At 41.8% G+C, this 16,036-nt stretch overlaps 1 protein-coding gene and 1 pseudogene across 1 annotated transcript in view; both read right to left on the bottom strand.

Moving 5' to 3' along the window:
• The window catches only part of Samd12 (sterile alpha motif domain containing 12), a 398,111-nt gene that overhangs the window by 193,325 nt on the left and 188,750 nt on the right, over positions 1–16,036 (bottom strand). The window lies entirely within an intron of this gene.
• LOC127668076 (zinc finger CCHC domain-containing protein 17-like) lies at positions 5,085–11,412 on the bottom strand (annotated as a pseudogene).

Here is a 16,036-nt window from a genome sequence, read left to right on the forward strand (position 1 = left end):
GCTCCCTGAAAGCGCTGGGAGAGTCTGCTTTGCTAACAATCACCTGGGCGGGTTGACTCACAGATGGCCCACCAAGCCGCCCAGTTCTTGGGGTCAGTCCTGTGCCTTTTGGGGCCTGGACCCCCGCTTTGTTAGCCTTAGGCTATGCCTGTTACAGGTCTGCCCGCCTGAGCTCTCTGTCGTCCTGCAGGCAAAATGGCGGCGGCGCGCTCGCAGGCCTGGGCAAAAAACCTCCTGGTTGGGTTGGCACCCCGATGGCCCCCCGACCCGCCCAGGGCCTGGGTGCAGGCCAACGCCCGTCGGGCTCAGACCACCGCGGTGTTGGCCTCGGATTATGTTTGTGTACCTCAGTCTGTCCGATTCCTGGAGTACGGAACCAAGATGGATCCTCCTCTCCTGACTGGTGGGAGGCCGAGTTCTGAAGTGGCCTCCGTGCAGGAAAGGCGCCGCACAACTGCAGCTGCTTGCTGTCCGGCTGGTCAGCGAAGGTCAGTGGTCGTGGGCGCAGGGCCTAACTGGTCCCTGTGACGCCTTGGTTCCACTGCTGATGGCCCTTCAGCTGGAGCAGCCACTGCTGCCGCTGCTGCCGCCGCCGCCGCTGCCGCCGCCCGGCCCTTCTAGGAATTTTATAGAGTTAGGTTTTACATTTAGGTATTATGATAGGGGTTGAAGTTTACTTACAGCATTTTTAAATACCACTTATTAATAAAATCAGTCTTTCTTACTGACTTTGATATAATCTGTGTTTAAGTGTCTCTATGTGTTAGTGTATGTATACATATGTGCACATACATGGAGACCAGGGGTTAACACTAGGTGTCTTCTCACTTTCTACTTTTAGTTTTTTGAGACAGTGTGGTTATTTGGATGCACAGGCCCCTCCTCTAGGCTCAGAGGTTTGAATGTTTCCTCACTAGTTGGTGGCACTGTTCATGCAGGTTTAGAAGGTGTGGCCTTGCTAGAAGTGTGTCCCCTGAGGTTTCAAAGCTTCTTGCCATTCCTAGTACCCAATCTCTGCTTCTTATGGCTTAAAATGTGCTAGAAGTGTTTCCCCTCACTTGCTGCAGCACTTGGAGGAGTAGGCTTTGAACCTTACCTGAGCCGCATAGAGCTGGCCCTGCCTAGGGGGTGGCAGGTGAGCTGGCCCGGAGGAGGGTGTGAGCACAGGAGAGCTGGCCCTGCCTCTTGTCTGCTGTGCAGTGGCCTGAATTCCTCCCTCCTCTTGCTCCTTGGCATCTATGGCAGGTGTGAGAGCTGGCCTTATGGTCATGAAAGTGTGGAGAGCTGGCTATGTCCCTCACCTGCTACAATATTGGGAGAACAGGCCTAGCACTTCATCTGGGTGGCAGGGTAGAGCTGGCCATAGTTGCTGGGGTTGCTGGTGAGCTGGGGTGAGCTGACCCCAAGAGCATGAGAGTTGGAGAACTGGTGGGCTGACCAGATCAGATACCACTCAGGCCAAGATCTAGGGATTTGAATTGACCTACCACAACATTTATCCCATGGATAAACTGCTACAGTTCACAAAGAGGCTAGGCCTACAAACCTAAAACTACAGGATGTTCATGACACAAGGATGTTCATGACAACAACACAATATCGCAGAGGAGTCCCACCTAGGTTCCTGTATTGTAAGAATAGCAGAAGGCAGAGGCCTCATACCAGACCATGGTGTCATTACAATAAACATTTTCATGTAAAGAAGGGAGGACAAAAAGGAATACCGTGGCACACACTGTGACATACTACAGCTTCCATAATGAGATTTATTTTCTCTAATTGGGGCATAGGTTGCGAGGGTGGAGGGCAGATATGGAGAGAAGAGGAGATGACTGAGATTGGGGTGCATGATGCGGCTACCAGTCTGCTGTTCCAGCCTCCATGCCTACGGTTTCCCTGCAGTGATGGTCATTGACTCTTATATCTTTGGAGTCGTAAGTCCAAATAAAACCATCCTTGTTTTTTGATGGTCAGTAAGCTCAGGGATTCTTCTGTCTCTCTTCCCCCTGGAGTTGGGACTGCAGGGATATGCCACACTGACTAGTTTATGTGGGTCCTGGGAGTTAAACTTAAGTCCTCAAGCTTAATAAACAAGTAATTTACTAACTGAGCTATCCTCCCCACCTCTCTCCTTCTCCCTGTCCCTCTCCTTCCTTCTCTCCTTCCCTTCCTTCCTTCCTTCCTTCCTTCTTTCCTTCCTTCCTTCCTTCCTTCCTTCCTTCCTTCCTTCCTTCCTTCCTTCCTTCCTTCCTTCCTTCCTTCCTTCCTTCCTTCGTCCCTTCTTCCTTCTTTCCTTCCCTTTCTTCCTCCATTTCTGTGTCTCTGTGGCTCCATCTGTCTGTCTGTCTGTCTGTCTGTCTGTCTCTCTCATATTATTTTTGAAAGTCAGAAACTGAGGGAAAGACCCTCTAGAGACTGCCCCATCTAGGGACCCATCCCATATACAGTTACAAAACCTGGACACTATTATGAATGCCAACAAGTGCTTGCTGACAGGAACCTGATATAGCTGTCACCTGGGAGGCTCTGCCAGTGCCTGACAAATTCAGAGGTGGACACTCTCAGCCAACCATTAAACTGAGCACAGGGTCACCAATGGAGAAGCTAGAGAAAGAACTCAAGGAGCTGAAGATGTTTGCAGCGCCATAGGAGGAACAACAATATGAACCTCCCAGTACCCCCCCCCCCCCCCCCCCCCCGAGAGCTCCCAGGGACTCTCAACCAAACCATCAACCAAAGAGTACACATGGAGGGACCCATGACTCCAGATGCATATGCAGCAGAGGATTGCCTTGTTGGACATCAAAGGGAGGAGAGGCCTTGTTCTGAGAAGGCTAGATGTCCCCAGTATAGAGGAATGCCAGGACAGGGAAGTGGGGGGGTGGATTGGTGAGCAGGGGGAGGGGGGATGGGTTAGGGGATTTTCAGGGGAGAAATCAGGAAAGTCAACAACATTTGAAATGTAAATAAAGCATATAGATAATAAAAAAAGAAATACACTTGGCCACACATGTAAGTACACTTTGTGATCTTCTATTCTCTTCTACCTCTTGTATTTGGTCTACAAGCCAGTCCTTATTCCAGTACAAAATAGTTCACCTTAGTGAGTCTTGAAGTCAAGTGGGCAAGTCCCCAAAACCCTCTTTTTAAATTGTTTTCACTCCTATAGCTTCTTTGAATTTCTAAACACATTTTGAAATCAATGCGTTTATTTCTCTTAAAATACCTGCTGGGATTTTGAAACATACATGCGTATATGAACACACACACACACACAGACACACACACACAGACACAGACACACACACACACACACAAAACCACCACACTGAAGAAAATAGACATTATTTTAGTGTTAAGAATTTTAATGTATTATCAAATGATTCCCAATAAGTAGGAAGGAGAGGTCACTGGTCCTGGAAAGGCTTGATGCAGCATTGTAGGGGAGTACCAGAACAGAGAAGAAGGAGGGAGGTGATTGGGGAATGGGCAGAGGGAAGAGGGCTTATGGGACTTATGGGGAGGGGGGAACTGGGAAAGGAAAAATCATTTGGAATGTAAACAAAGAATATAAAAAAATAAAATAAAACCCTTAACAATGAATAAAAAAAGAATTTTAATGCATGGATGTGGTATATGTAACCATTTATTCAGACTTTCAGTTTTCTTGGCAATGTTTTGTAGTTCTGCAACTAGTCCTATATATTCTATTAATTTTATATGTTAATCTTATTTTCTGAACATTTCTAACATTAAGTTATTAATTCTTGTGAGATTTTCTCTCAATTATTTGTGTCCTTGATAATGTCAACATTTATATCCTTTAATAAATATTACTAATAAGGTATCACCAGGGAAATAAAAGAGTTTTACTTCTTCCTTTATAATCCTTGTGCCTTTAATTATTTTACTTATTTTATTTCCCATTCATGGTCTCTAGTATATATTTTGTAGAAAGGAAGAACAACTGTACTTCTTTTGCTCTGAGTTATAGAAGAAAAATATCTATTTTTAAACTATTAGCTAAAGGCTTATTGCAAATACTTTTCCATAAAAATTTTATTTATTCTATAGGTAAGAAATTTTTATCATGAATAAGTGTTGAATTTTGTCAATTTAATTCCACATTTATTGCAATGAAAGTATATTTGATTCTTTGAGCAGCATTGTGAGATCTTCAACAACCACACTAAACAGAGGGAAAAAAAGAAAGAGGAAAAATGGCATTTCTACCTATTCTACAGGAGTAGAGCTTTAGTACTGTCTCCTTAGCCTTACCTCACTAACCTCAAAAATCTGATAACATTTCTTCAAAGACCTTTTCCCTGTGGACTGTGTCATCAATGTATGATGTTTTCAATAGGCAAGATTGAATTCACATTTCCTCAAGAATTTTTAGAACTTTATTGATTATATGATTACATATAGTAGGATAGCCTGTAGCATTCTTATATACTGTTTTCTTGTTTTGGTAATAGGTATTCTGAGATTAGGTCTCCTTGTACTTCCTGCAGTGATTTGGGAATATTTAGTATTACCAACTGTTTGAATTTGTTGAGTGAACTTTGTGGGTTCAGATGTAATTTTGTGAAAGGTTGTAAGTATAAATTTAATTGACTAAGAAATATTTGGCTACTTATTTTGTCTTTCTTTCTTGAGTCAGTTTTAAATTAAGAATTTTGGGGAAATTTGCACATTCCTTTATGCTATTAAATGTATTAGCATAAGCATGTTTGCCCATTTCTCATATGCTACTAGATGTATTGGAATAAGCACATGCTATGGTATCATATAATAATAGTGCATTTACTTCATTACATAATCGTATGAAATTATCTTCTAAGGTATAGAAAATTTAGTGATAAATCACTTTCTGGAGTACTGTATTTTTTCTTGTTTAGTCTAGTTAGGTATTTGTCAATTTTGCTATGTTTTCAAAGGACTATCTTTGTAAATTTTTCTGGTGCACACATTTTCTGCTTCATTATTTTCAGCTCTCATGTATGATTTCTGTCCTTCTACTCTGGCATTAGTGTGTTCTCTCTCTCTCTCTCTTTCTTTCTTTCTTTCTTTCTTTCTTTCTTTCTTTCTTTCTTTCTTTCTTTCTTTCTTTCTTTCTTTCTTTCTTTCTTCTCTCTCTCTCTCTCTCTCTCTCTCTCTTCTTTCTTTCTTTCTTTCTTTCTTTCTTTCTTTCTTTCTTTCTTTCTTTCTTCTTCCTTCCTTCCTTTCTTTCTTTCCAAACCAAACACATTTCTATTTATGCAAGGAATTTAAGCAGAGGCCTGAGATGGATCCAGTCACTCACACTGTGATAGATAGGATGCAGAACAATGACCTTGGCTTCAGATCTCTGGTTCAGCAGACAATGGAGTACAGGTCCTGGCTAAGTTAGGTCTGGGACCTAACTGCCCCAGACAGCAGGCAGGTACGGGCTGCTCTGCCACAGCCAGGCTCACCTCCACAGCAGCACCTGTGGCTCTAGCATGGACTCCCACAGATGAATCCAGCTCAGGCAGCAGCAGCAGGGTGGGACTAGAACTTTCTGTTGAATGAAGAAACTGAGCTAGTGAATGCAATGGTTGCAGGGGTCACTTGCAAAGGATCAGAAGCAACAAGGGAAAACATGCTGGGGACCCTGCAGCACCCCAATCTGCTTGGTGCATGAGGAAAAGCCATCTGAGATCATGGGGACAAAGTCAGTGGGGTAGGAAGCCACATTGTCCCTAGTGAATCTTTGCAGGAGCCAGGGCTTCTGCTGCTTGTTCCATCCTCCTTCTCCTCCTTCTTCTTCTCCTTCTGCTCCTCCTCCTCCTACTTCTTCTCCTCTCCTCCTCCTGCTCCTCCTTTTCCTCCTTCTCCTCCTGCTCCTCCTTTTCCTCCTTCTCCTCCTCCTTCTCCTCTTCCTCCTTCTCCTCCTCCTCCTGCTCCTCCTCCTCCTCCTGCTTCTCCTCCTTCTCCTCCTCCTCTCCTTCTCCTCCTCCTCCTTCTCCTCCTCCCCTCCTCCTTCTCTCCTTCTCCTCCTCCTCCCTTCCTCCTCCTCCTCCTTCTCCTTGCTGTCCTGTGATGAATGCCTCACGTTCTTGCCCTTGCCACTCTCAGAGTCAGAGCTGTCACAGTCAGATGACTTCCTGTCTCTATGTTTCCTTTTCTTCTTTTCCTTCTTTCTCTTCCCGGAAGAATTCTTTGTGTGATCAGGCTTCTCAAATCCTTCTGCCTTTACCTCCCATTTTTCCTCTTCTTCTTCAGTGATCAGAGAATACTTGGTTCCACCTGGCTGCATGAAACAGTCCTTTGCTAAGTGGCCTTTGCAGCCACACTTCTTGAGGATGGCCTCAAGGGTGATCTCCTGCCCAGTGTAATCCCGAAGGACCATCTGCGCCTCTCTTCATGCTCAATAACATTTTTTTTGGAACTTAGGTCTTTCCCAGTTCCTTGGTGGACAACTTTCATGGTCAGGGACACTTTTATTCTATCATTTTTCATCTCTCAGCAATAAGCTTCACCTACACTTTGTCTCCAGTATCTACTATCTCAGAAGGTTTATCCACTCTGACAGGATGGCATGTGAGTTCGATGGACCACACTCAATGTCCGTTCCTAGCAGGACAGCTGCTTCATCGCTAGGATCGCGGAACCTCTAGTTTGTTCTTTCTTTCTTAACTTCTTTAATGGAAATTTACCTCATTTGAATAATGTCTTTTTCTTTTTTTTCTAATACGGCTGTAATTTCCAATAGCGACAGGGTCTAAGGCATGTCTGGCTGAAGCAGAGTCAGAAAGGTTGTTTGTGGAGGGAAGCAATGGAAGGCCTTCTGCAAGCGGAGAAGTGAGAAGCACACAGACGAGGTGGAGTGGAAATGCTTCAGAGAAATCTTATCCAGCAGTTCATAGCTTCTCAAAGCACAAGAAGAAAGAACATTTGTAAAGGAAGGGCTGCAACCTGCATTGCTCTCTCTAGGGTTCTTCTCCTCCCATGCCATCTCTTTTTACTTTCCTAGTGTCTGTGGTTACTCCTGGTTATACAACCACATCTAATGGTTTCAAGCTTGGAACCACAAATAAGGGAGAACTTGTGTTGTCTCTCTGGGTCTGGGTGCCAATAAGGGTAGGGAAACTTTCGCAAGGGCCCATACCTAGATGAAGGACTGTGGGTAATTAGTAACTCCTGAGAGACAGACAATGTCATCCCAAGGGATTAGGCCTCCAAGTTGTTATTCAACATCAAGCGGGCATCTCTAAAAGCATAGACATGTGAACAGTACTAGGTGGAGGTAGGGGAACTGTGGGAAGGGAGAGCTGGAATCCATGATAGAGGAGTGAAGATGATCATTGTTATGTACATGTATGAAATGTCATTGCAAAATCCATTCATTTCTATAGTCGATAAATGCTGGTAGGAATGAAGAAAAGGTAACCAAGGAGCTTGGAAAGAAGCCTTTGGGATATTTAATCAACAGTCCTCCAAGAAAGTAAAAATTGAGAGATAGGCCATGGTTGGTAAGTTATGAAGAAGAATTTGTAAGCAAGATAGTCATCCATGGCTTTCATTAGAAATGGTTTCTACACCGGAAACCCAAAACAAGATCATGAGTGTATCTCAGTCAAGAAGAAGTTAGTAATACATAAAGTTTTTGGTTGTCAACATTTCTAGCCATAGAGTCTCAGGATGTAATATCTAATGCAAATGAGACCTAAGGAAGTTTTTCTATAGCACGTGGTATTTCAGCCTTAGGCAGAAGGCAAACTGGGATTATCCAAGTAGAGGAAGATTTATGATAGTAGAGCGGATATAAAACCCCAATACTGTCTACCATGCCTCCAGCATCCAGGCTCTGCAGAATGAAGCAAATCAAATTCTGTAGCCACCAGGATCAGAACTACCAGAAAATTCAAATTACTGAACAAGAGCAGGCTGTTGTTTAAAATGATAAAATGTGTATCCCAGAGATGTTCAAGCAAAGACAGGGTGGTCATCCACCATGGGCAGTGGGAAGGAAGAGGCTGGGAGTTATCTGGGTGCATTGTTCGAGTGACACCCATCTCTAATTTGATGGAGAGAGACTCCCTGACTAATGTTCCTGGGCCTTTTCCTAGCCTCTAGTTGGCATGTGCTTAGACCAGCACACCACATTCTGTCCTGACATGCGTCTTGAGATAATCATTTTTTTTTTTGCCTTGAACTGAATTTCAGTGATGAGATGCCTGATATGGAGAAAAAAAAATCACCTTAGGAATTCATTTATCTAAAGATTCAAACAGCAGTCAATAAAAAGTATTAGAGATAATGTCAATATTTTGATGTCTGTTTTCATAATTTCTGGGTTTCTGTCTCAAAAAAAGAGATTTTTTTCCCATTGGCTCAACAAAGTTTGGATGTCATTGAATGTCTTTTCCAACTTGAGAACTCTATTATAACTTCCAAATCAAGGAACATAAGCCCAGGACTCTTGGTTTAAGAACGTTTAGAATTTTTTGAAAGGTTAGTGAATAAGTAGAGAATAAGCCTTCTGTTTAAAAGAAGTAAGAATAAAAATAAATGCTATTATTGAAACATTATAAGAGCTACTTCATGTACTACAGCCTGGTATTTTACTATGTAGATATGACAAAATGCACGAGGAGCCACTGAATGCACAAAGTAGCACAGAATACAGACATAGAGACAAACAGACCAGAAGACCTCGAGGAAGGGTGGTGACAATGAGAAACATTCAGAGTTGCAGTTAAATATCGCCTCATCTTGTGTGGTCATACTGAATATACTTACTTATACTAGTGATACTGGAGAATGTACTAATGTTTTTCATTGATGCATTACATATGTTATCATCCCATTTCCTTTGACACTTGTAAATCACATACTTATGGGGAATTACCAATAACTAAACAATTGCAAAAAGATAAAGAGGTGGAAGAGCTCAGAGAAATCAGAACCAGATAGGTATGTGCTACTAAATGCATAGAGTCACATTAAAAGAAGATTGATAAATATAAAGTACTTTATCTTTACTCCATAGTATAAGCAGAACTGTAATAATTTATGGACATGAATATCACTAGCCTATTTTAAAATATTTTATTGATTCTCTGAGAAATTCATACATTGTCACTTGATCATACTCATCTCCAGCTCCCTCTGTTGAGTTCTTACAGATCTGTCGTACCTCCATACCATCCCAAATGCCATTTAAAAAGAACACCCATCAACTCAATCTGTGCTGTCCATATACTCCTGGGTTTGGGGCATCCATAGGGGCATAGTTTGCTACCAGAACCTTCCTACTCCAGAAGCCACCAACAGTCCATAGAAGTTTTAGTCAGGGATGAAGGTTCAGGGCTCCTCCTCTTCCATGTGAGGATATAGAGTAACTTTATCTTCTGTGACTCTTATGCAGACAACCACAGCTGCTGTGAGTGCATCAGTGCAAATGGTCCTCCTGGCATGCTCAGAAAACACTATTCCCTTCTGATTTTTGCCAACTTCTGGCTCTTAAGATCTTTCTGCCCCTCCCTCAATGATCATCTCTGAGTCTTGGAGAGGGGGTGTTGTACAGATGTCCTCCAATTTGTGGTTGAGCACTCCACTGATGTTCATTTTCTGTACTTGAACAATTTCAAGTTTCTGTGTTAACCATCATCCTCAGTTGGGATACTTTAAATGGGAGGAAAGGTAAAGGTAGAAGCCCTTCCACTAGCCCCGTCCCCAAAGAATTAAAGGAATTGATCTATTACATGGAAGGCCATTTACAAATCAATAAGGAACATCTGCAAAGGATATTCAAAAGATCTCTATTCCTGCAGACATGTAAAGACCACGCATTGCTGTTGCATGAAATAGATCCCAGAAACCCTTCGTACATACATTCAAGGGAGCTTTTAAGGATATTTTATATTCTGGGTAGCTGCAAGTGCTTTGCCCATGAAAATAAGTCGTTAAGGTTGGCAGGGGAAAGAGCTCTCACTGATACTGGGTTTGAAGCCAGAGAAGTTGAAGTGACTTAGCAGCTACCACTAGAATACTAGACACAGCCAGGAGCTGAAATCTCCTCCAACCTGAAAAGATTCTTAACTGTGCATAAAAGAGAATCTGAAAGTTGCCTGTGAGCTTACACTTGGTCCCAACAGAGCCTCTTCATTAGCATTCCAAGCCAGGCCCAAGATGCTAGGGAAAGAATCTTGCAAGCAGAGAAATATACGTGATTTTTTTCCCTTTAAATTTAATCTGATGATTTCAATCTATATATACTAATGTCTCTCCAGTGTTCTAACCATCTTTCTGCTTTTAAAGAACGTTTCTACAGGGAATTAACACAAGTCACTTCTCGTCTGATTAAGCACATCTGTCACAACATAGCAGCTGCTTTCTTAGCATAACAGAATTATCAGGAATCCTAATAGAAAATGTATAAAAGCTTTAAAGCACCAGTGGGTTAAAATGTACCTTTTCTTAGATGTTTTTACAACTGAAAATCCAGTTAGAATTTAATATCCTTGAAACAATGGCATAAGAAAAATCTCAATATAGTAGAACTGTTCATAAAAGCATAAATACAAAATTATTTTAAGTTTATGTGTAATTTTCTTTTTTAATTTATTTCTTTATTTTTATTAATCATTTTATTCGTTTATATTTCAAATAATATCCCCCCCTCCAGTTACCCCTCCACAACTCCCCATTTTTTTCCTCCCTCCCCCTCCCCTTTCTCTTTGAGAGTGCTCCTCCACTCCCTTACCCCCTTCTGCCTCACCGCTTTAGCATCCCTCTATACTGGAGCATCAAGCCTCCACAGGACCAAGGGCCTCCCCTCCCACTGATGTCTGATAAGGCCATCCTCTGCTACATATGTATCTGGAGCCATGGATCGCTGCATGTATATTCTTTGGTTGGTGGTTTAGTCTCTGGGAACTCTGGATGGCCTGGTTAATTGATTTTGTTCTTCCTATGAGGTTGCAATCCTTCAGTCCTTTCCCTAGCTCTTCCATTGGTGTTCCTGGGCTTAGCCCTATGGTTGGCTGTGTGTATCTGCATCTATGTTGGTCAGGTGCTAGTGGAACCTTTCAGGGAACAGCCATACTAGGCTCCTGTAAGCAGTTGCTTCCTGACATCAGCAATGGGTTTGGTGACTATAGATAGGATGGATCCCTAGGTAGGGAGATCTCTGGAAGGCCTTTCCTTCTATCTCTGTTCTATTTTTTTGTTCCTGTCTTTTCTTTGGAGAAAAACATTTCTGGGTTAAAATTTTTGAGATGGGTGGGTGATCCCATCCCTCAACTGGGGGTTGTGCCTACCTACCGGAAGTGGTCTCTATGGTTACTATCTCCCCCTTGATGCATATTTCAGTTCATGTCATCCTCTTGGGTCCTTAGAGCCTCTCACTTCACTGTCTGGGACTTTCTAGTGACTCACCTCCATTATCTACCCCCAATTGCTAATAATTTTCGATTTTTTGACCCTTTGTACTTCTTTCCTGTCCCTCCAATATCTGATCCTGCCCCCCCCCCATTTATTCCCCCCTCCTCTCTCCCTCTCCGGTCCCTCCCTACCTCCCTCTACCTCCTCTGATTATTTTGTTCCCCCATCTATGTAGGATTGAAGCATCACACTTGGGTTTTCTTCTTAAGCTCCATATGGTTTGTGGGTTGTCTTATGGGTATTCTGAGTGTGGGGGATGATAGTCACTTATCAGTGAGTACATAATATGTGAGTTCTTTTGTGTCTGGGTCACCTCACTCAGCATATTTTCTAGTTCCATCCATTTGTCTGTGCATTTTATGAAGTCATTGTTTTTAATAGTGGACTAGTACTCCATTGTGTAAATGTAACATATTTTCTGTATCCATTCTTCGGGCCCCTGGTTCTGGAAAGACTCAGTGTAGCAGTATAGGGCAAAACCAGAATAGGGAAGTGGGAAGGGGTGGATTGGGGAACAGGGGGAGGGAAGAGGGCTTATGGGACTTTTGGGGAGTGGGGGGGGCAGAAAAGGGGAAATAATTTGAAATGTAAATAAAAAATATATCAAATAAAAAAACTGAAAAAAATTCATCAGGAATACTAGAAAACCAAGAATAGTGAAGACTTTTCTCAACAATAAAAGAAAAGAACTTGTGGGGAAATCACCATCCCTGACCTCAAGATGTACTACAGAGCAATAGTGATTAAAAACTGAAAGGTATTTTTAAAGAGGCAGTCAGGTAGATCAATGGAATATAATTGAAGATCCAGAAATAAGCCCATACACCTATGGTCACTTAATCTTTGACAAAGAAGCCAAAACCATCCAGTAGAAAAGAGACAGCATTTTCAACAAATGGTGCTGGTTCAATTGGTGGTCAGTATGTAGAAGAACACAAATTGATCTATTCTTATCTCCTTATATAAAGGTCATGTCCAAGTGGATAAAGGACCTCCACATAATACTAGATAAATTGAATCTAATAGAAGAGAAAGTGGGGAAGAGCCTTGAACACATCAGCACAGGGGAAAATTTCTTGAACAGAACACCAATGCTCACGCTCTAAGATCAACTATTAACTAGTGGGACATCATAAAATTGCAAAGCTTCTGTAACACAAAAGACACTTTCAATAGGACAAACTGGCAACCCACAGATTGAGAAAAGATATTTACCAACCCTACATCCAATAGAGGGCTAATATTCAAACTATAAAATGAATTCAAGAAGTTATATGTAATTTTTGAACAGAAACGTTAAAAATCAAGATTGGCATGACAGCACACTCCTGTAATCCCAGCACTCAGAGACGGAGGGAGAACGGAGGCTGTAAGCTTGAGGCCAGGCATGTCTGCCTAGCAAATTCCAGAGCAAACTTGGGCCACTTGGTGGGACCTTGTCTAAAAGAAAGTTTACATCATCCCCTCATATAAAAATTAGTATGTGTTTAATAATTTTATTTGATTCGTAACTGGGGAAACTCTCAAGGTTCTACAATTAATTTAAAAGAAAACCCAACAGTAGACACAATTGCAGATTGGGATAGCTGAAATCAATGAGCAAATACAAGGCCACTTTTTCACAGAGGCTAGCGAGTCAAGCAAACCTCTGTGGGACATAATTTAGATGAAAACAGTTAAAAAATTTTTTCTTCAGGGATAATAGTTCAAGGTCTTCCCTCCTGCACCCTAAAAATACCATGCATTTTCCTTTGTGGATAACTGTGGTAAAGCTGAGCTTATAAACTGGGCAAAGAAGAGATGTCAAGAATATCCAATAGAACAATACAGTACAATAAAAGTCAGGTGAGTGTGATCTCTTGAAAACACAGAATTTCCCACTAAATATTTTCAGAGTACTGTTGATCACTAGTAATTACTAATATCTTATTAGTAATTAAAATTAATAATTAATACTAAATGCAGACAAAAGTGTGTATGGGGGGGTTAGTGCACTATTAGTTATCTACAACCCAGAGCTCCCAACAGTCAGAATTAGATAACACAAATGGTGTGACAGTATTTTAAGGACACACACTGCCCACTGCCCCCAACCCCCATGGATCACCAATTACTCTAGTTATTTTTCAAGCCCACTGAGTGGTACATGCTCCATAAATACTTGCTAAATGGATGGATGCTCACTATTTCTCTGCATTAAGTTTGGACTTTCACGCACATCAGCCCATTAATCTTCCCAATGACCCTTTAAGTTAAACACCATTCTCAAGCTACTGATGGGGGTGTAGATTGTGTAACATCATGCAGCTACCATGTCTTACAGGTTGGGTGAGGCACATCTAGGAGGATTTGACTCAGGAAACCCACCTACTGCTTTCCCCTTTGGTCTAATTAAGGCATTCTCATTTTAGTTAATGTCACTGGACTGCCTACCTTGAAATCAAGGTGTATTCATATGTTACATTGGCAGAGCATGCTTCCTCAGTGAACAAGAAGCTGTTTATCCTTGTTTTAAGAAGAAATAAAGAAGAGCATCTCTCCGTAGACAGGTAAATAATCTTGTTCATAGCTTTTCAGATTAGGACAGTGTATGTACTAGCCCAGACTATTTTGTTTCCCCTTTGGCCACTCCTTTCCCAGTATTCAGGATAATAGAGCTAGATGGATTCAACACTGCTTATATGTGTGATCTGTTTTCTCAGAAATCAGTGCGGCACACAGAAAAATGGCACCAGTCCACACTTAATTGTATGTGTCCTGTGAAGTGGTCACTCTTCTCAGTAGCACCACAAGGGAAGTACTGGAACTATCTTCATTGTATAAAAGTGAAACAAACTCGAGTTCACTGAGAAACTTGCAAAAAAAAAATCATATGGTAATGCTGCATCTCTGTGCTTTGACCTGTTCCTTGCAACAACTTCTCTCATCTCTCCAAGTCATCCTACTGGCTGCACAGGCTCACATTGCATTTTAATTGGTTTTGGTTGTTATGACTTGACACAGAGTCTCATGTATCCCAGGCCAGCCTGTAACCCATAAATAGTTATGGATAGCCTTGAACCTCTAACTTTCCCATTTCTACCTCCCAAGTGATAAGATTATAAGGACACCACACCTGGTTTCTGTGGTGCTGGGGACCTAGGCAGGCTTGCTACAAATTTGGCTATGCTCCTAACCCCATCTATTTTTTTTCATTAATTTATTTATTCACTTTTCACCCCAATATCAGCTTACTCTATCCTCCCACCTCCGCCTTACACAGCTCCTACCCCCATCTTAAGTTTTTATGAATGTCTCTTCCTTGATTATCGTCACAGACTCCAAAGGTACTGGGATTCCAATAACTTCTACCATCGTGGAGCCAGATACTGCAGCCTGGCCCCAATTTTGGACATTAGTTTCTAGCCATGTGGGATTTTGAATGATTTAGGTGCTACATTCATCCTGAAGGAGCAGAGGTTAGAGTTCAAGGGATAAAAATATGGTTCTTTGGTTTTCAATAGGTGAATAACAAAAAGATGTGGATCAAATGTTAATCTGAAATCACTCTCTCTGTTTCCCCCCAAGTCTCCAAATAATTCCATGTTTTCTTTTCCTGCCAGAAAATAGGCTGATCTTAGCAGACAGGGAATTTTATTTTTAAAAACAAACAAGCAAACAAACAAACCAACCACTCCAGTTAGGACTTGACATAAATAAGAATAGTTTTGCAGGTAGAAGGATTGGCTTGGTGACTTATTTACATCATTTAACTTTCACAAGTCTCTGATATTTTAAGACTATGTTTATTTAGGAGATAAAGAAGTGAGGTTGACTGCCTTGCTGGGGTAAGCAGTTTTATCTTGAACTCAGCCCTGTCGTGGTTTACTGACACCACAGGTGTTTTGTGGATACCAAAGATGCTCTGCAGAGCACTGTGGCAGCCACACAACACACACCTAGTTTCGACTCCTTTTTTAAGGTCATATGGGCAAACACTTGGTTATTTCTTCAACACTGAGGTCATTCACTCTGAGGGTACTCTTCATCTTCCTTGTATGAGCCTTTATGAGACTTATCTGTCTCTTGAGGACATACCATAATTCCCACAATTAATAAGTGATACCACTGCTCTCAAGTAAGATTGTGAAGAGCCTCTGCCATTACTATCATGCAGGAATTAAGGGACAATAAGCAGTAGTTATCTAATGGAGATAACTGTTATCAAGCAAATGGACACTAATAAACTGATCACTCTAGGCATGGGTCAACATACCCTCTGTGGGCTTTTCTTACATGCATACGTTAAGACAAAGGATAGAATACAAAGTCTAGACACTTCAAAGCTATGTGTCCTCACTCCCTTTGGGATTCTAGGAATTTCATTCTAAAGGGGCATTAGCAGTGGTTGGGGGATGCACAGAAAATGACTCGTTTTGAGTTAGAATCTCACCCTTTTGGTAAATCAGCTTCCGCTATACCTGGACACATTTATTGTGTGGAATAAATAGAAAGTGAAGGACTCAAAAGTGATCCAGCTATACATTTTCAAAAATCTTGAGTGTCTAGAAACCTGGTTCTACAACAATCTTCCTCACTGAATCAACTATGTAAAATAGCAATGGCTGGGGCTTCTCCTGATGCC

Source organism: Apodemus sylvaticus, chromosome 17, assembly GCF_947179515.1.
Source record: "Apodemus sylvaticus chromosome 17, mApoSyl1.1, whole genome shotgun sequence".
In the NCBI taxonomy this organism is placed as follows: domain Eukaryota; kingdom Metazoa; phylum Chordata; class Mammalia; order Rodentia; family Muridae; genus Apodemus; species Apodemus sylvaticus.